General features: G+C 46.3%; 1 long non-coding RNA gene across 1 annotated transcript in view; it reads right to left on the bottom strand.

Moving 5' to 3' along the window:
• LOC110126781 (uncharacterized) overlaps positions 1–20652 on the bottom strand; it is a 39637-nt gene that overhangs the window by 5695 nt on the left and 13290 nt on the right. The window contains exons 2-3 of the long non-coding RNA XR_002310539.2: positions 1458–1565; positions 110–263 (exon numbers count right to left, since the gene is read on the bottom strand). This is a non-coding gene — a long non-coding RNA (uncharacterized lncRNA). The remainder of the gene's footprint in view (positions 1–109; positions 264–1457; positions 1566–20652) is intronic.

The raw sequence follows: 20652 nt of genomic DNA, 5'->3' as shown, positions 1-20652 counted from the left end.
TAACCCTACAATGAACAGGAGGGTGCAGATATCTCTCTAAGACTCTGATTTCCTTTCCTTGGGTGGATATATATCTAGTCTTGTTTTCAACCCACTCCAGTATTCTTACCTGGAGAGTTCCACGGACAGAGGAGCCTGGAGAACTACAGTCCGTGGGATCACAAAGAGTTGGATATTGCTGAGCGACTGAGTACACAGCACACACACAGATGCCGATAGTTTACACAAGACAGAGGCAATAATATGAGCTGTGTTACCATTTCCTGTGAAAGGCACAAAGGTAATATAGCATGAAACCTCAACCCACGAGACATTTATAATCCATTTGTAGAGACAAGTCTAAAAATAATTTCAGTTACAATTCAAGTTGACATCAAATGTTCACTGAAACCATATTTTATCAAAGCTCAGGATCTACACACGTAACCACCACCTCCCGATGCCCAGATCTCTCCGGTGAAGTCAGCATGTCTGTCACATAGAGACTCCTGTCTGAGTGTCATAGAATCTGCAGGATTCTGGAGTGAAGATGGGACGCGGATGAACCTGTTGGCAGGGCAGCAATGGAGATGCAGACATAGAGAACAGACTTCGGCACACAGTGTGGGAAGGAGAGGGTAGGATAAATTTAGAGAGGGGCATTGAAACATATACATTACCATATGTAAAACAGATCACCAGTGAGAATTTGCTTTGTGATGCAGAGAGCTCAGCCTGGTGCTCTGTCCTAACCAGTGGGGTGGGGTGGGGTGGGGTGGGAGGTGGGAGGGAGGTTCAAGAAGCAAGGAACATATGTCTACCTATGGCTGATTCATGTTGATGTATGGCAGAGACAAACACAATATTATAAAGCAATTGCTCTCCAATTAAAAATAAACAACAACAACAGGAAGATGGGACCCGGCAGAGGGCGGAGGGTGCATGGGCAGGAAGGGAGGGTCAGAGGTCAAGGAAGAAACAGAATGAGCCCTTGGCCAGTTCAAGCCTCCCTACAGCCATGCTCCCCAGCCTCAACACCACTGACACTGCATCCCTGCCTTCTTTCCTTGTTGAGGAAGGAGAGGCAGGCGAGAAGAGACCAGAAAGAGGGAAGGAAACAAAAAATGTATTAAGGAAAAGATGAAAAAAAAAAAAACTGCCAGCAAAAGAGAAGGTTTTAATGATCTTTGCACTGCTCTGAAGGTGAGAAAGAGAAATAAAATCTCTAAAAAACATAACCCTTCCTCTTAGCTATTTCAAGCAATGACTTTGTAATATTTACTTCCCTGGAGAAGAGGAAACAGGCAGAAGGAAATGAACGGACAGGGCTTCTCTAGAGAAATAAAATCTCTATAAAACATAACCCTTCACTCTTAGCTATTTCAAGCAATGACTTTGTATTATTTACTTCCCTGGAGAAGAGGAAACAGGCAGAAGGAAATGAATGGACAGGGATTCTCTACATGGGATGTGTGTACCTCAGAGGAATCCGTAAGCTCAAAAGTTTTTCAAGTTACTTCGTTGCTGTGATTTTTCTGAGGAAATGGTTCTGGAGCTCCCATCAGCATCTCAAGGATTTCCCAGTCCTGCAGATGAAGGCAGAGATATGTTAGAAGATGTAGCTTTAAAATTCTCACTTGGCAGGCTATTGTGAATCTTCCCCCAGGGGGCTTCCCCCGAAAGGATAAAAGAGTGACTTGATCAGACTTTCCAGAAGCCCAGATGTTACACAGAGTCATTTCCAGGCACATGTCCATATCCTTTAACCATGTCTCTTATGATAAGATTTCAGCCTTTCTCACTATTCCCCAGTTGCTTCTAAACATGCACTGGTCAATTTCTCTCTTAGCATGTGGCATCCACAAAGCCAGCATCGTACTCCAGAGTAAGTCCAACCAGCACAGAGAAAAGAGAGACACCAGCTGTTTTTTGGACACTGTGCTTCTGCTGATACAATCTAAGATCACATCAACTTTTAAAATAAGCACATAACTCTCTTGTCTTGCATCAAGCCTTTTTGACAAGTGAAATTTCTTAGTCTTTCTGTATCTGTTACCTCTGAACTCTATCAGTTTTCATTTCCCTTTTACTTATATGGTTGATTTTGAGAGTAATAAAGGGCAGAAAATTATGTTTATCTTTTTCCAATTTTATCTTGCTGGATTCGGTCATTGTTACCAGTTGCTGATTTAGGTTGATCAATGAATCAATGCTCTTTAAGTAGAAAGTGATCAAACAGTTGTCAATTGAGCTATGATGGCATCCAGCCCACATCACTCCATCGTGGCAATTTGAATTTCATGAAATTCTTTCTTAAGCAACTTGCTCAAACTTACCCTTCCCAGGTGGCACAGTGGTAAAGAATCCACCTGCCCATACAGGAGATGCAAGAGACATGAGCTTGACCCCTGGGTTGGGAAGATCTCCTGGAGTAGGAAATGGCAACCCACTCCAATATTCTTGCCTGGAAAATCCCATGGACAGAGGAGCCTATTGGGGTACAGTCCATGGGGGTCACAAAGAATCAGATACAACTGAGCGACTGAGCACACACACACACATTTAGTTTGCCTCATGTAAACTGTGGTTGAAAGACAGATTTTGGCTCAACAATTAAAGCTCCTTGGGAATAGAATTGATGCTCCAGATGGCTGTGAGTGTCCTGTCAATGAAGATTGTCTAATGTCTAGCTGGTCGTGGATCAGAAATAAAATAGAAAAGTTTCATGTATCATATGAAGTATTGAATTCTGCAATCTGCATGGTGACTCACAGTTCCAGAATTTTTTGACTGCAGATGACTTCAGCAGGTAGTGAATAAATCAAGTGGAGGCTTCAGGTGCAGCTTGATCCAGAGCACAATGATGTCATCATGACGCCTCTCTCCGCTCAGCTTGCTGTGTGTGTTGGTTTCACCTGTTGGCTGTCTCACTTGGCTACAGTCAGACAGCTACAGCATCCTCCCGAGCCTGTGTACTCAACCTACCAAGCCCAAAGGATTCCAGCGTTCCCAGCAAACTGCTTCAGGCTTATGCAGATCAGGCTGGACTGGGTCACATGTCCATCCTACAACAATCACTGTGGCCAAAGAGATGAGACCTACTTCTGTGGCTACTGGTCCCTGGATAGCAAGTCACTGCTCGACTTAGGGACTCGAACAACAATCAGTTCATTATGGCTCCTGGTTTCTGTGGGTTAGGAATTTGAGTAAGCTCACCTGGGTAAGCTCTGGCTTAGTCTCTCGTACATCTACAGTCAGACCGGGCTGGGAGATGGAAAGGTGGGGGAGGGTAGTCGGTCCTGGGAGCTGGCCCTCCTCCCAGAGTCTTGGAGCTTCTCCGTGTGATCTCTCCAGCTGGGCCAGTTTGGGCTTCCCTCACAGCCTGGAGGGCTTGCCCGGTGGCTCAGAGGGTAGAGTGTCTGCCTGCAATGCGGGAGACCTAGGGTCGATCCCTGGGTCAGGAAGATCCCCTGGAGAAGGAAATGGCAACCCAGTCCAGTATTCTTGCCTAGAAAATTCTGTGGACAGAGGAGCCTGATGGGCTATAGTCCATGGGGTGGCAAAGAGTCGGACACGACTGAGCGGCTTCACTTTCACTTTCTCACAGCACGGAGGTCTCAGAACTGTCAGAGTGCTCACCTGGCAGGGTCCCAGGAGAACAAAGAGTGAGTGTTTGGCATTTTTGTGACCCAGCCTCGGAAACCACGCAGCGTGACTTCACCCTACGCTACTGAGTGAAAAAGTCACAAAAACACACCCAGGTTCAAGAGGCAGGTACACAGACTCTGCCTCTTAATAGAAGAGCAGCAGGTACTAAAAGAACATCTAGAAGCACAGCCATCTTTAGAAAGTATAATCGCCGCATAAAACAATGGGCTTAATCCAATCCAAACCCAGTGCTGAGCTGAGAACCCTGTAGGTGACAGTCCCCGCTAAAAAACCTGGGTGTTGTTGATGGAGAAGAGAGACATGGACAGTGACATGGGAAGGCCACTATTTCTTCCTAATTTGATGTCTTAATATCTATTCTATAATAACTTTATCATATGACTTAAATTTTGCAGAAAACTTATTTTTCACCAAAATGAAACACAAAAGTTTAATTTTAAAAGAAGATTTTATTAGATTACACCTCATTAACTTAGTTAGGTCCAGTTGAAAATTAGTCTGACACATTAGGCTGAGGGTTTTTTTGTGTTGGTAGCACAGCATAGCACATAAACAGTATGGCATTAGCAAAGGCAATAGCCAATAAACTGTTTTTAGAGGCAAACAGTTTTAACATTGTTGAAGAACAAGGGCTAATTACAAATGTTTCTGGGAATCTGCTCATTCAGCACTTTTGCGATTATGAAACTTCTCTCCTATCCTCATCCTGGCTATAAAATTATTAAATTCTAGGAGGAATTTAGCAAATACAGCAAAATGTGTGGAAAATAAAGCTTTATTTTTCCCCCCAGCCATCCACAACTCAGTATTTTTGTGCTTTTGCTGAAGTAATATTGACCCTATCCTATTTACAGTCAGGCTTTATAATTTCAGGAAATGACTGCCAAAAGAAAGATGAAATTTATTATTATAAATTCATACTTGAAAGGTTAAAAAAAAAAAAAAGCTGCCTTTCGTGGATGCACAGCTGTTGTTTCAAAGATTTACTTTCCTCCAAAAAAGAGGAGATATATGTAAACACACAGCTGATCTACTTTGCCATAGAGCAGAAACTAACACAACACTATAAAGCAACTAAGCATATGTGTTAAGAAACTTCAGTTGTGCCCGATTCTTTACGACCCCGTGGACTGTAGCCCACCAGGCTCCTCTGCCCATGGGATTCTCCAGGCAAGAATACTGGAGTGGGTTGCCATACCCGCCTCCAGGGGATACTCCCAACCCAGGAAATGAACCCGTGTCTTTTAAGTCTCCTGCATTGACAGGTGGGTTCTTTACCACTAGCGCCATCTGGGAAGCCCTGGAAAGCAACTATACACCATAAAATTGTTTAAAAAGATTTCCCTTCCTTCCTCCAGGTTGGCTGATAGATTAGAGCATTCCTGCTCTGAACCTTTTTTGTCTTGCTAAATAAATGCATCGGCAAGCTAATTAAAATGAAAGCCCTCCACCCTCTCCCTGGGAGGGGTGGCCAACGTCAGTTAATCACCTGTTGATGACTACAGATTGTCAAAGGGGGTTTTCTCTTGTAAATCCGTGGCCTGCCCGGACTGGCAAAGGGGTTGTTGAGTGCGTGGAAAGATGCTCAGCGCAGGTCTCACAGCCTCTGCTCCCTGACACCACAGCCCACTCCCAACAGAACGATGTTCAAGCAGTTGAAGGACTGGTTCCACAGCTCTATGGTTTGGCGGTGGCTAGGTGAGATTTCTGAGCAGTTTCTTCACTCAGACGCCTATTATGCCAACCCCTCAATAAAGGAATCAGCTAAGAAGATCAGTGTTCAGACAATGGTTCATTGTCAGGTCTGTATGAATTCCAACAGCAGGCTGGCCGGATGACTTTTTTAAAAAAAACCATATTGACTAATGGACCTATTATTTTCACATCATGCAGGCTGTTGGGAGGGTTGCAAAAACCTTCTCTCCAATTTTAGTTTCTTGCTGGACACACTGAGTCTGAACTTGTGATTCCTTTGTCTCTGGTCCAGTGCCCCATGGACTTACATCTGATTCCTGTGGAGAGAGGGGGCTGCAGGTAAAAATAAAATGAGCTGCCTCCTCCTAGAATTCCAGACAATATCAACATTCAAAGTAGTATGACTGACACTATACAAAAGACCGTAACAAATATTGAACTGTTAATGGCACGCATAGGGATGCAGGGCATGGATGTCTATAGCTCTCTTCAGTTCAGTTCAGTCACTCAGGTGTGTCTCACTCTTTGTGACCCCATGGACTGCAGCATGCCAGGCTTCCATGTCCATCACCAACTCCTGGAACCTACTCAAACTCATGTCCATCGCGTTGGTGATGCCATCCAACCATCTCATCCTCTGTCGTCCCCCTCTCCTCCCTCCTTCAATCTTTTCCAGCACCAGGGTCTTTTCCAATGAGCTGGTTCTTCACATCAGGTGACCAGAGTACTGGAGTTTTAGCTTCAGCATCAGTCCTTCCAATGAATATTCAGGACTGATTTCCATTAGGATGGACTGGTTGGATCTCCTTGCAGTTCAAGGGACTCTCAAGAGTCTTCTCCAACACCACAGTTCAAAAGCGTCAATTCTTTGGCATTTAGCTTTCCTTATAATCCAACTCTCACATCCATACATGACTACTGGAAAAACCATAGCTTTGACTAGATGAAGCTATGGCAAAGTGATGTCTCTGCTTTTTAACACACTTTCTAGGTTTGTCACAGCTTTTCTTCCAAGGAGCAAGAGTCTTTTAATTTCATGGCTGCAGTCACCATCTGCAGTGATTTTGGAGCCCCCCCAAAATAAAGTCTCTCACTATTTCCATTGTTTTCCCATCTATTTGCATGAAGTTATGGGACCAGATGCCATGGTCTTTGTTTTCTGAATGTTGGGTTTTAAGCCAACTTTTTCACTCTTCTCTTTAACTTTCATCAAGAGGCTCTTTAGCTCTTCTTCACTTTCTGCCATAAGGGTGGCGTCATCTGTTCATCTGAGGTTATTGATATTTCTCCCAGCAATCTTGATTGCAGCCTGTGTTTCATCCAGCTCTCTTAGAAATGCCTAAAAGTGCAGAATGCAGAATTCCTAAAAGAAGTGCCGGTCTCTTAGAAATGCCCAAAACAATATGACGGGCTGATGAATGGGTGAATGGAAAGAGAAGAAGAAATGGTGGGGCCAAGTGTCTTGGGTGGACCAGAGGCAAGAGCTCCCTGGAGACCCACCCCCACCCCAAGACTCATTTTGGGGGACTTTGCAGATGTCCCGAATCTTGCATTAAGAATCGACCATTCTTCAATTTTAAAAAGAGAAAGAAAGCCACTGGAGCTCCAGTTACAGATGAAAATGCATATAATTTTTCAGATCTACAGTACAGATTTGTTTTGATCAGGAAATTTCACATCATGAACTAAATTATGTTTGTAACTTTTTAAGATGACCCTTCTTTTTTTGTAAAAAATCACTTTCTCTTAGATAGCAGAGTACACATCATCTACCACAAGTTTAGCAAAAGACAGAAAACATTTCCAATTAAATATTATCAAAGTTTACTCCCTGATACATAACCATAATGTGTTAGTCACTAAGTCGTGTCTGACTCTTTGCCACCCCATGGACTACAGCCCACCAGGCTCCTTTGTCCATTCTTGCCAGGATCCTCCAGGCAAGAATACTGGAGTGGGTATTTCCAGGGGATTTTCCTGACCCAGGGATTGAACACAGGTCTCCTGCATTGCAGGCAGATTCTTTACTATCTGAGCCACCAGAGAAGCTAATCCATAACCATAATATTCTCCTTCTTTTCTGTGATGAGTTACTGCCTACGGAAGGAAGACCCAGGATTGATCCAAAATTGGGCCTTAGTCCCTGCACCATTGACAAGTCATGGTTTAAATACGGGAGTGAGAGTGACTGGATGTGTTTTTGTCATGTAACTCTGATTTTCTCTAAAGTAGAAGCTGAGTAATGTGAAGTGGACCCGTGGACATCCATGTACTCTGCTCCCTACCCGTGAGCAGAGTGGCTCTGACGCTGTCTGGAACCACTAGGACACTCTCCAGACATTAAGTACTCTTTCAACTCCTTCTTTCATATTAAAGTGTGAATGACTCAGGAACAGTTATTGAATCGTCCCCACATAGAACCAAGCTTTAAAATCAACACACACATGAAAATGTATTATTGATTGACATGTAAAAACAAGAGGTGAAGATAAAGAAGACTAATTTCTTTACATTCATTCTGAACAAGATATTTATATCTCAGTCACCTTGATGAGGCTCATTTGCAGGAGGTCTCCCAAATTTTCCACTGCCAGACATTCTTACTTTGCAAATCTTGTCCCACTGCTCAGAGTGGAGGAGGGAGCCCAGAGGGGGCAGGTGACCCCCCCACCCCCAGATCCAGTCTCAATTCCCCTTCCAACATAAACCACCATAGGGTTACCCAGACTTAGAGTCAAGAGTCACATGAAGGAGAGGAAAAAAGAAGCGTGCACTGGGAATGTATGGACAATGGGAAGTGCCATGTGACAGGAACAGGGGCTCCCAGAAGTCCAGGCAGGAGTACAGTCAAGGGAACATGACAAGGTCAAGGTCACTGCCAGCAACCCCTACTGTGTGTGACCTGATTGAGCTCAGGGCAGGTTCTCAGCATTTGCTGCTCAGTTCTGGAATAGGCTTCCAGAAGGTAGTTGATGATCAACATGTGATTAGAGGCTCTTCTAGTCTCTCTAATAGCGAGACTCTTTCACCCTGACTACACAACCCTTCAATTCAATATCAGTTGCCACTCCAGGTCGATATTCCACATTTAGAGAGTCATTCCTTTGACTTCAATCTTTATCCCCTATTGTATTTAATACTCATTACAGTAACTCTGGAGGAGGGCACAAAACCCACCCCAGTACTCTTGCCTGGAGAATCCCGTGGACAGAGGAGCCTATGGGGTCGCAAAGTGTCGGACATGACTGAAGTGACTTAGCACACAGCATCACACGGTAACACTGGTCATGGTAGTCCGCAGTGCAGTAGACGTAGACTCCTAAGAGCCCTTCCTGAGAACATGTTTTGGTAGAGGGGAAGACACAAAGAGCATAAGCAGGTCGGGAGCCTGGTATGGAGCCAACAGACAGATCTGCAGCAGAGATGGGCTGGGGCGGGGGAGAGGCTGGGAGGCAGGATTCTCCAAATGGGACGTTTTATATGCGAGCTTTCTTATTGAGCCTCACTTAAGGACAGACCTAACAAGCTCAGGATCATACAGATCATAGAGAAAGGCTCTTTTCCAGGACGTTTGCTATTCTTTCTTTTCCTTAACCTTGGCCAGAAACACACAAGAAGATGATTTTGGCAAGAAATGAATGAATCTACATAGCCAACCCTCTCTCTAGAAAGAAGTCAAAGGATGGTGCCTGCTGAGGGGTGTCTGGGTCTCAACTTCAAAGCCGAGATGAACTGAGTGGGCGGGGCTGCCCCGAGAACCCCCAGGCAGGCGGGAGGGGACCGCAGGGACCCTGCCTGGAAGGCAAGTCACGGAACCCAGGAACCACAGAAGAACACGACAGCAGACTTGAATGTTGACAGGGAAAAGTCAGTCTCAGTCCAAGACATATATGGATGTTGGGTCCCGAAAATGGAGCAAGCCAGGAGCGGAGGCCGACCAACTTGAGGGGTCCCAGGGAGATGGACACAGCCATCAAAAAGCCCCTGCCCAGCACTGCTGGGTGGGAGCAGTGACCTCAATTTTCCAGCATCTCCACCAAACACAGATGGCGCCACCTTGCCTTTACAGGTAGGAAGGCTGAGGCCACATTGCTAGTTAGTGAAAAGTGGAGCTACTGCGCCGGACTGTGAGAGGAAAGTTTCGTACAAAGGACACACGATTTACTGCTCTTAGGAAAATATTATCAAAGGATTGTGATTCCTCCTTTTCCGAAGATGGAGAATGCTTGCTCTGAGGCCAGCCTGTAAAGTGTCCAATGCAAGCCTGCAGATCTGGAAAAGCCCTGTGCCGGGTGATCCATTCACAGGAAGCAGGCAGGAACCAGAGCTGCTCACACATGACCAGTTGCCTTAGCTTACGCCTGCTCACCGGATCCTCGGGGGGGGGAAGCAACCCATCATGCACAGGTTTGAAGATGAAACAGCATCACTTCTTCTGCTGGCAAAGCAGGTCAAAGGGCCATCCGAGTCTCAGGGAGAGAGGCAAAGGACTCCACCTTCAGATGAGAGGAGAGACCAAGCCCCATTTCAGAAGAGAAGAGGGGGACCTTTCCGGGAGTCCAGTGGCTAAGACTCTGTGCTCACAATGCATGGGGCCCGGGATCAATCCCTGGACAGGGAACTAGATCCCTCATGCTGCAACAAAGTTCAAAGACCCCACAGGCTGCAACTAAGACCTGGCACAGCCTCGTAAGTAATTAAATATTTTTTAAAAAGAGAGAATAGGGACTGGCCAGGGTTTGGGAAGGCTTCCCAGGTGGCGTTAGTGGTAAAGAATCCGACTGCCCATGCAGGAGACATCAGAGATGTGGGTTCACTCCCTGGGTCGGACAGACCCACTGGAGGAGGGCATGGCAACCCACAGCAGTATTCTCATCTGGAGAATCCCATGGACAGAGGAGCCTGGAGGGCTACAGTCCTTAGGGTCGCAAAGAGTCAGACACGACTGAAGTGACTCAGCAAAAATGTGTGCAGGATTTTGGTAGCCATCTTTGGAAACAAACATCCACAGAACCCCAAACTCGGTACAATGCCAAGCACCCTGGTCTTGAGGGCCACCAGTGACCTTATCACGTCATCAGGACCACTTCAAAGATAGCTTGCATCCAAGCCAAGGGCACAGGGCCGAAGGTGACCCCAGCCTTCAGTTAGTTCACAGGCTCCGTGTCCTCTGAAGGTCGGCCCAAAAGCAGAAAGAAGCAGGCCCCCATGAGTCAGATGTGGCTCCTGCTGCCCAGAGAACATGGTCCCCTGAGAGGAGAGGCCTGTGTTCAGAGGGACTGAGTCCTGTTCCCTCTGGAAACAATGAGGACTTTTGAAAGCAGGGAGCACTGGGCTGCCAGTTCACCTGGGTCTATTCAGTACCTCATTTTTCTAGGCATTCTGTCACACCATGCTACCAAGATATAGAAAATAAAACTTTAAGCTGAGAAGTTATTAAGCCCACAATTTTTTTAAAAATGTAAAGTGATTTTTTAAAAAAAAAAGTCTCTTGATCTTGAAAGTCAGAACATGAGCCATAACCATCCAGAGCAGAGGAGGCGGCAGGGTGTGTTCTGTTTATTAAGGGCAGATGCCAAAACCCAAACTCAGAGAAACTCGAAGAAATCCTGCCCCTCTTGAGAGTGTCAGGGTGTTGTTCAGGTGCTCAGTTGTGTCTGACTCTTTGTGACCCCATGGACTGCAGCACGCCAGGCTTCCCTGTCCATCACCAACTCCCGGAGCTTGCTCAAACTCATGTCCACTGAGTCAGTGATGCCATCCAACCATCTCATCCTCTGTCATTCCCTTCTCCTCCTGCCTTCAATCTTTCCCATCAGGGTCTTTTCCAATGAGTCAGTTCTTCTCATCAGGTGACCAAATTATTAGAGTTTCAGCTTTAGCATCAATGAATATTCCAACGAATATTCAGGACTGATTTCCATTAGGATGGACTGGTTGGATCTCCTTGAAGTCCAAGGGACTCTCAAGAGTCTTCTCCAACACCACAGTTCAAAAGCATCAACTCTTCAGTGCTCAGCCTTCCTTATAGTCCAACTCTCACATCCATACATGACTACCGGAAAAAGCATAGCTTTGACTAGATAGAACTTTGTCTGTAAAGTGATGCCTCTGCTTTTTAATATGCTGTCTAGGTTCATCATAGCTTTTCTTCCAAGGAGCAAACGTGGAGTGGATCAGGTGGTAGGAGCCAATCTAGGGATGACAAGTTTCCCCAGGGTGCCCTCTCTGCTGAAGCTAAACCCAGCCACTGCTGACAGCGCTGGGATGTTCACGTGGGTGCATCCCCGTGGGCCAGGGCTCTCACCCCATCCTCCATCCTTGGTCTAAGAAAGTCAAAAAAGCTCATCCTCCCTGCAGCCCTCAGCCTCCAGAACAAACCACTGGGCTCCCAGCACAGAAACCTTTTTCTGTTGCAGACGTAAGCCTGTTTGTCCATGAAAACACAGTTGCTTTCCTCAGTGTACCTGCTACTTGGCCAGGCTGAACCATGAGACCTGCCTGCAAGGTTGTTACTGATGCCCCATCCATTACTGAGGTCCTCCGTGGGCCACCCAGGTGTGGAACATGAGAGCTCTCCCAGAAACCCAGAGAGACACAGTTGAGCTCTGGAGGCTCAAAGCCTAGCAGAGAGGACAGAAATGCACATTTCTAGGTGAAAATCAATGAATATCTAGAAGTTCAATGTTTCTCACCCAGTAGTTTCTGATCTTTTATTTAATTTGGGAACTTGTTTTTCTATGTGTTTATGTGACACCCTCTCTTCTCCAGGGTTTTTGAGGTGGCAAAAATGTTCAGGTTTAGTCATCACTGCCCGCAGTTTGCAAAGGTGCCTGACCTCTGTGCTGCAGCCAAAAACACAATAAATAAACAATCCACAGCTCCAGATGTGTGGAAACCAGGTTGGGAGGAATGAGGGTGGGAACTCACAGCCGCCAGGCAACGATCCTATCTCACGCTTTTATCAAAGGGCATCCTCCCTTGCAGCCGGGATGCTTTACATTAGGAAGCTGACTTTGTCAAAGCCTCGCAGATCTAATTATCCAATATTGGACATGCTGTGGGGTGGAGCTGTCTAGGAATGAGACAAAGCAGAGGGTGATTATTTTAGAGTTCCACACAGGATTTCTGTAAGGGCTTCCACCTATGGAGATAGCTTCACAATTATTTCTTTTTTTTTTTTTTCCCCCACAATTATTTCTTTCACCTGAATGGATCAGAACTGAGTATTTTATTCATGAAGGAATAAATGATGAGTCAGCATTGTCTTGGATCTGACTGAGCGGAGATGCTATTTTGAGCACTCATATTTTGAGCCATTCATATTTCCTGGCGTGTCTTCTCCCTGGTCCCCTCCCCTTCTACTCTTTGCTTCACTTACCCTCTAGATTTCACGTCCCCCTTTTTAATCTTGAATCACCCCCAAATGCAAATGAAGTCTTTTAAAGATGACACAGGAAGGCATTTCTTCATGAAGCCTCAAGACTTGTGCCCAGCAGGCCTCTTCCTTAAGGTTCTAGAGGCTGACGAGGGCTCCTCCGCTCTGAAAGCAGCTTGAAGCAGAACTTAGAACTGAGAATTGTCCTCATCGGCTATTTTCTAGCGCCAGAGTCGGCTGCCTCCCCTGGGAGGGTCAAGTTGCAGGCATGAATCATAAGCGAAGATTCCTTCCTAAGTCATGCTGCTCCCATTGAGAACACCCCTGGACTGAACCATCGAATGGTAAAATGCTTTTATAGTGGCAACCGAACCTGACCCCACGGCCACAAGGAGCTGGTAACTCGAAGGGAACTAATGATGATTTGCATTTTTCAAAGGCTACCCAGAATAGCATCAATGTTCTCTTCACTAGCTCCTAGGCAGTCATGATGACACTCAGATAATGCTTATCTCTAAGGCATTTACAGTCATGTTCATGGGGCGAAGTTCATTGATGATGCATTTCACAGACACTCATCACCATCCCCAGCTGGAAACTGAAACTTCCCACGGAGTTTCAGATAAAAGATCAAACAAAGGCCAGCTTCCTCCAGGCCAGAGGCGGGATCTGAGGACACGTCTGCCATGAGTGCCCCTCTCCCACCAACGTCAAGCTTTGGGACGAGGGTGGGGCATCCGCACTGAGCCTTGCTGACTCTGGCCCCGCAATGAGTCCTTGCTGCCCTGAGAGAGCCCCTGTGAGGGTCATGCTCCCAAATCAGAGAGTGTGCATGCTTGCATGCTAAGTCGCTTCAGTTATGTCTGACTCTTTGCGACCCCATAGATAGTAACCCACCAGGCTCCTCTGTCCATGGGATTCTCCAAGCAAGAATACTGGAGTGGGTTGTCATTTCCTACTCCAGGGGATCTTGCTGACCCAGGCATCGAACCTGTGTCTCTTATGTCTTCTGCATTGGCAGTCTGGTTCTTTACCACTAGTGCCTCCTGGGAAGCCCTAAATCAGAGAAAAGTTCTATGAAATATTGATCTTGGGGGACCAGAAAGAGCTACTTGTAGGAAGTTTCGAATGGAAAATTCTTCACAGTTCTTACGTGGATGTGAGTGGAGGTATGAGCCTTGTACTCAGAAGCTGATGTGAGCCTCTGAGTGCCTGTGCCCAGACCCAAAGCAGCCCCCCAGGGGTGGCACTGCTGATGACACCCCAGGGACCCTTGCTGCCACTCCTGCCAAAGAGGAATTGGACCAGGGAGCTCTCAGGACTCTGGGTTGGGGCCCCTGAAGCTAAAAACTTTTTAAAATTATCATTGCTTTCTGTGGCCAAAGGATTTTCTCATCTTCCCACCCATCACCTCCCTGTTTCTGATGCTGAGGGAGGTACTTCATACAGCTGGGGCCAGTGGCGGCCTTACAGCAAGACCTCAAGTGCTTTGACACTCTGTCCCCCGAAGGCCGGGCCTCTCTCCCCTTGATTCTGGAGGTGTCTGTGACTGCTCTGACCTGTAGAAGGGGGTGGAAATGACTCTCTGGGGCCCCTAAGGCAGGCAGAAAAGGACTTACTTACCAAAACACTCTCTCTGGGGGCTCTGACCCTCCGGGTCAGAAATCTGATGACCCCAGGGCCACCAGGTTGGGAGGAAGCTCCAGCCACGTGAGGAGGCCACATGTAGGCACTCCGGTGGAGAGCCCCTCAGGCCAGCTTTCCTGTCATCTCAGCCCGGGCACCTGACATGTGAGGGAAGAACCAGTTCCATTGTTCAAGACCCTCTCAGATGTTCTGGTCTCCCCAGGTGAGACCTCAGACACCATGGGGGCAGAGATAAGCCAGCCTGGTGTATCGTATTTAAATTTCTGTCCCGTAGTATCCACATGCATAATAATAAGCTTCTCTTTTTATAAACCCAGGCCCTGGGGTGTGCGTAGGCAGCTCTAGACAGCCAGAGCACATCCTAAGGTTCGTCTCTCATCCCAGCTTTCACAGAAGAACCACAGACCATCTGCTGAGCCTCCACCAGCAGCAGACAGACATGCGTGCTGTGTGTGTGCTGGGTGCTGCGTGTGTAAGGGGTTGGTGTAGAGGACGTGAAAGCCCCAGCCCCAGTCTCCAAGTCACTTCTGATGAGTTGAGGGGTCCTCCTCCACCACGTCCTGCACACGCAGAAGTGAAGGTTATGTTTAAGGAGTGAATCTCCCAGCAGCCCTTCACTGTGGAGGGACCCTCCCTGATCCCGTCAGGACCACCTCCTGATCCCAGGACAGCAGCGGGCACTAACCGGCCCACATTCTAAACATTTGCACTCCAAGGGGCAGAAGCCACCTAGGACACAAGGGAATCTGTGTCCCCTGGAGTCTGAGAGCTCTGCCCCTGGCAGCACCGCAGAGGGCCTGGGATCTTCCCAAAGCTCTTGGAGAGGTTGTTCTGACCGCTCAGTGGAAAGCCAGCTTGCAGACCCTTCCCGGTGGAGCAGAGCCTGACTGGTTGTGGGGAGCGCAGAGAATTGGAGCTGGAAAGAGGCAGGAAAGAGCACCACTACAGGCGCCCCTGGCAGCACATGAAACAAATGAAGATCACATTTGTGAGTCATGACACCAGCGCAGAAAAGCCTGGAGGCATCCTTTCTCGTGTCTCCCTCCCCGCCGCTCCCCCTTCCCCGATCTACCCACGGCTCTGTCTCCGACACCTGCCTGCTTGGAGTGAGCCCCGGGGGTGCCGAGGACACAAGGAATCCAGACAACCAGACACTCAGGCAGGAGTTAAATTCCAAGGGCTCAAGTTCTCCGGCCAACAATGACTTCACGTTCTTGGGAATAAACTATTGACCAGATGCACAAAGAGAAGATCCATGTGCGAAAACGAACACAGAGACCAAGATAGGAGTCTGAACCCAGAGAGTCTTTCCCAGACAAATCAACCCCGTGGGACTCAACTCCCAAGTCCCAGACCCTCAAAACCCTCGTAAGAGCAGCCTTGCATCTGTGTGAGCCGAGGCTTCCTTGGGTTCGGCCCCGAAGACAGTGTGTCCTCAGCATATAACTTCCAGGAAGGTAATGCCTTTGGGCTCCATTTACTTGGAAGTCCAACTCAAATATGATCACTGTCTGGAAAACTCGCTTTTTCTGTGCTGGCAAATGTCCTTTCTATCTGTTTTAAATTTAAAAGCAACACATGTCCTAGAATGTTTAGAAAATATAACCCCACATTCCCATCCACGGGTCGTTACTTCAGCAAATCTGAAACGTTTTCACTTTAGATCTCACACTGGCAGCTGCTTTGTACAGAAAAAGAAACTGAGGCAGCAGCTAGGGGAGAAGTGGATGAAAGTCAAGGTGCTGACCAGCAGAGACTGGGACTTTCAGCAGTGGGCATCCTGGGGCAAGAGTGTGTCTTGTCCCTTTCCTCAAGAGCATCATGACACCCAGCAGGGATTCTCATAAGGATATGAGGAATTAATGGATGGATAAATGAAAAGCAAATACATTAATCTGTGAATGGAGAGCCAATGAATAAGTTAGTGAGTTGCTCAGAAAGATTGAAGGTGGGAGGAGAAGGGGACAACAGAGGATGAGATGGTTGGATGGCATCACCAATACGATGGACGTGAGTTTGAGTAGGCTCCGGGAGTTGGTGATGGACAGGGAAGACTGGCGTGCTGGGTCCGTGGGGTTGCAGAGTCAGACACGACTGAGCGACTGAACTGAACTGAACACATGCACATACACGCATGGGTAGATGAATGCATAGTGAGATGGCCCTAGACAGCACCTTCTTCTCCCACAATGATCTGAATATCAAGCCTAGCCCTCCGTCCCAGTTTCCATTCTTGCATCTCTGATGGCTCTCTGGTCACATAGCTCATTGGATGACCTGACATTCCTTTAAAATTAACACTGAAACTAAGTTCATCATTATCTCATCACGGAATCCAGCTCCCTGCCCACCCCCTACAATGTCACTAGTTTCTGTTGGAGGCACAATGTCTCTTAATGATTCCCCAGGGGCAAATCTTAGACTCTTCTTTACCTCCTAACTTCCCTGAACCTCCATATCTAGTTGGACAACCAACTCTTTTCATTATTTTTTCAAAATATCTCCTGTCTTGCTATCCCTTCCATTTCATGCCTCTGTCACAGTCAGTCTCTGGTGTATGTGTCATTATCACTTGGCCACAGAGCTCTGTAACTGGGATCCCACATCCAGTGTCTCCCGCTCCTGTCCTCCCTCCATGGAATAAAAGCCAAAGACCCAAGCCAGATATTCCAGGTGTTTAAAATTCCTGACCTTTCTGATCAACCTGCTTGTTCTTATCTTCACCTTGCAAATTTGCTCCTTACAGCCAATCTCACCTGTAAAAGGTATAATTTCCCTTTCTTGGCTCTTGAAATGAAATTCACACTTAAACAGTCAGCCCAGGGACTTCCTAGTGGTTCAGTGGCTAAGACTCCATGCTCACAACACAGCGTTTGATCCTTGGCCAAGGAACTAGCTCCTGCAAGCTGCGACTAGGGATCTGCATGCCACAACGAAAGAGCCCATGTGCCGCAACAAAGATCGAAGATCCTGCCTGCCTCAACTAACACCTGGCACAGCCAAATAAATCAGTAAGTATAAATAAATATTAAAAAAAAACAAACCTCAGCCCACTCCCTGTCTTCCTGATGGGAGGAGGAGCCTTCTGGGCTGCAACCCTGGAAAGTCTCACTCTCTAAGGAATCCGACCCCAAATCTCTTCCCCTTCAGGATGGCAGTGGCCGTCTTGCCTTTGCGGTCTTACACTCTGCCTCATTTTAAACGTTTTTTAGCCTGTGTTCACTGTGATGGTATTGGCAGTGCCACCCTGGCTTAGGTCGTATCTCCCCTGAGATGCTAACACCAACCATAGTTTTGGCACCTTGTCTTTGAATACAGAAATCCCAATTCTCACATTCATGGTGGAGGAGAGGAAAAGTGTATCCTTCACTAGTGCACTTAACACGCTACTTTAATCTGTTCATCCTCTCCAGTTGACTGAAGTTTCTGGGAAACAGTCATTCTGTCTTATCTATCTTTCTGACACCAGGACAGAGCACCCGAGCAAGTAATCTTGATGAGCTAATCATCGTGATCGTCGCAGTTACATTGTTGTATGCAGTTATACACAGCACTCTACAATCAGCCGTTAGAAACCTGTACGGGCAGTGAGAAAGTCACCATCAAGGTAATGTGATTGGAAGGACATGATGGAAAATGACTAGGACCCACTGTCCTACAGACTCTGCCCCTAAACTGACGAAAGTGTTCCCTTATTGAAGGTGATTTTGTTGGTTAGCCAGCACACAGGTGGGGATTTATCTGATGCCTTTTAACCTTCACTACCGACGTTTCAAGAGAACAGCATTGAAACATGTATATTATCTAGGGTGAAACAGATCACCAGCCCAGGTTGGGTGCATGAGACAAGTGCTCGGGCCTGGTGCACTGGGAAGACCCAGAGGGATCGGGTGGAGAGGGAGGTGGGAGGGGGGACCGGGATGGGGAATACATGTAAAACCATGGCTAATTCATTTCAATGTATGACAAAAACTACTGTAATGATGTAAAGTAATTAGCCTCCAACTAATAAAAATAAATGGAAAAAAAAAAACCTTCACCACCATCTGGGGATAAGGAAGGCTACATTAGGGATAAATTTGACCTCCTTTAAACTTGACTCAGAGGTTAAACTTACACTCAGACAGATACATGCATATACCAATTTATTAATCTATAGACAATTCCAATTCAATTAGAAAATCTGTTTCTTTGTTCATGTATGAATCTTCAGGGAAAATCCTTAGCTGACGTCTGATTTAGTCGCACAAACCTGTTAACAAAGAGTACATACACGCACACTCAGTTGCTTCAGTCGTGTCCAACTCTTTGCAAGCCCGTGGACTACAGTCCTCCAGGCTCCTCTGTCCATGGATTTTCCAGGCAGGAATACTGGAGTGGGTTTTTGTGCCCTCCTCCAGGGGATCTTCCTGACCCAGGGATCAAACCAGCTTCTCTTAAGTCTCCTGCATTGGCAGGCAGGTTCTTTACCACTAGCACCACCAGGGAAACCCAACAAAAGGTACAAGAGAAATAAAGTCAAGGCCAGAAAACATGAAGAAAAAATAATATAAAAATAAGTATGAAGAAAAGCTTTAAATAGCCAGTGTGACTTATGTTTTCAGACAAATATCTGCTCCAAAACAGCTGAATAGTTTCTTAACAAATAGCAAAATAAAGATAATTTAATACTTAGTTCTTGAGTACAATTTTGGCCTTTTGGTATTCAAAGATATGCTTAAGAAAAACGTGGTTTATTTTGCTGGATTGACTTTCAGATAAATGGTTTAATAATGTTTATAACACATAAGCTTTAAAACCTGTTTCCACCAGCTTTTAAGCATATTGTATTTCTACTGCCAAGAATTTTGTAAAAGTTCCTAATTTTTCAACCAGAAGTGACAGAGCCATTCCTTTCTTTATATGCAAACAGTAGAACTTTGAAAGCTATTGTCTCTATGGTGAAATAATGAAATAAATATTATAAGAAAGAACTGAATGATTCCGTGCATACAGTGATTGATTATGAAGAAATATTAGAATAAAAAAATAGTGGACAAAACTCAGCCCTTCTCTGTATCCTGCAACCTATGCTAAATTCAGGCAGCTTAATCTCTACACCATCCGCCTACTGTAGGTTAGAATTCGTTTGTGCCCACTGGACGTGACTTTATACAAGCATCACCTTTTCACACCTAGGGTGTCCCTCCTGCAATGCAGGAGAACTGGGTTCAACCCCTGAACTGGGAAGATCCCCTGAGAAGGGAATGGAAACCCACTCCAGGATTCTTGCCTGGAGAATTCCATGGACAGAGGAGCCTGGTGGGCTACAGTCCATGGGGTCGCAAAGAGTTGGCTTCAATCATGAAACTGGTCATGAGTTAATTATTTGATCTATCTGATGCATGGATATATTTGGGCACTCACAATGACACTTGAATAAGTATTCCCTAAGGTTCCTACTAACTAGAAGTCTGATTTATCTGAAGACTGCTTAGCCTGCAAACAAAGGCAAAATATGAGCTGAAGCCTTATAGCAGGTTTCAATATTAATACTATATACTAGAAACTTGCACATTTTCAAAGTATTCCTGGCTACATTAATCATAAAAATAAACTACCAGATGCCAGAATGTAAGTGTCTGCTGGGCCCAGCTGGTCTAGACCCTACAACCAGAGAAATACAAGCAATTCAGATAAAGCTCTAAAGGGAGCAAAAGGCACCACAGTTTCCAAAGCAGGGAAAGAAAAAGGACAGATGGAAAACGTTAAGGAGGCTTCAGCAGTACATCCTACAGGTCAGAAAGGAACCAGGTGGATTTTTCACCTGGCTCAGAGGAGGTAGAAATGAGCTTGTTCAATCTCTACATCGTGTTCGATGCTTTGCGATCCCATGGACTGCAGCACACCAGGCTTCCCTGTCCTTCATCATCTCCCAGACTTTGCTCAAACTCATATCCATTGAGTCAATAATGCCATCCAATCATCTCATCCTCTGTCACCCCCTTCTCCTTGTGCCCTCAATCTTTCCCAGCATTGTTACCGAGTCCAAGCTCACTCTGCTCACCATATGACAGGCCAAGGAATCTGAGAGATGAAGGGTTGAGGCAAGGAAGAGGCTTTAATCGGGGACCCAGCTGACCGAGAAGATGACAGGCTAGTGCCTCAAAATACCGTCTTATCGGGGTCTGAATGTCAGGTTGTTTTATAGCTCAGAGATGGAGGGAGGTGAGGAAGCAAAGTAAAAGGGCCATTAATCTTGCAAACATCTCTTAGAATGACAAACCTCAGGCAGAGGATGTGTT

Source organism: Odocoileus virginianus, chromosome 34, assembly GCF_023699985.2.
Source record: "Odocoileus virginianus isolate 20LAN1187 ecotype Illinois chromosome 34, Ovbor_1.2, whole genome shotgun sequence".
NCBI classification, from domain to species: domain Eukaryota; kingdom Metazoa; phylum Chordata; class Mammalia; order Artiodactyla; family Cervidae; genus Odocoileus; species Odocoileus virginianus.
Note: the sequence above shows the minus strand (reverse complement) of the source record. Positions and strands in the feature narration are given on the sequence as shown.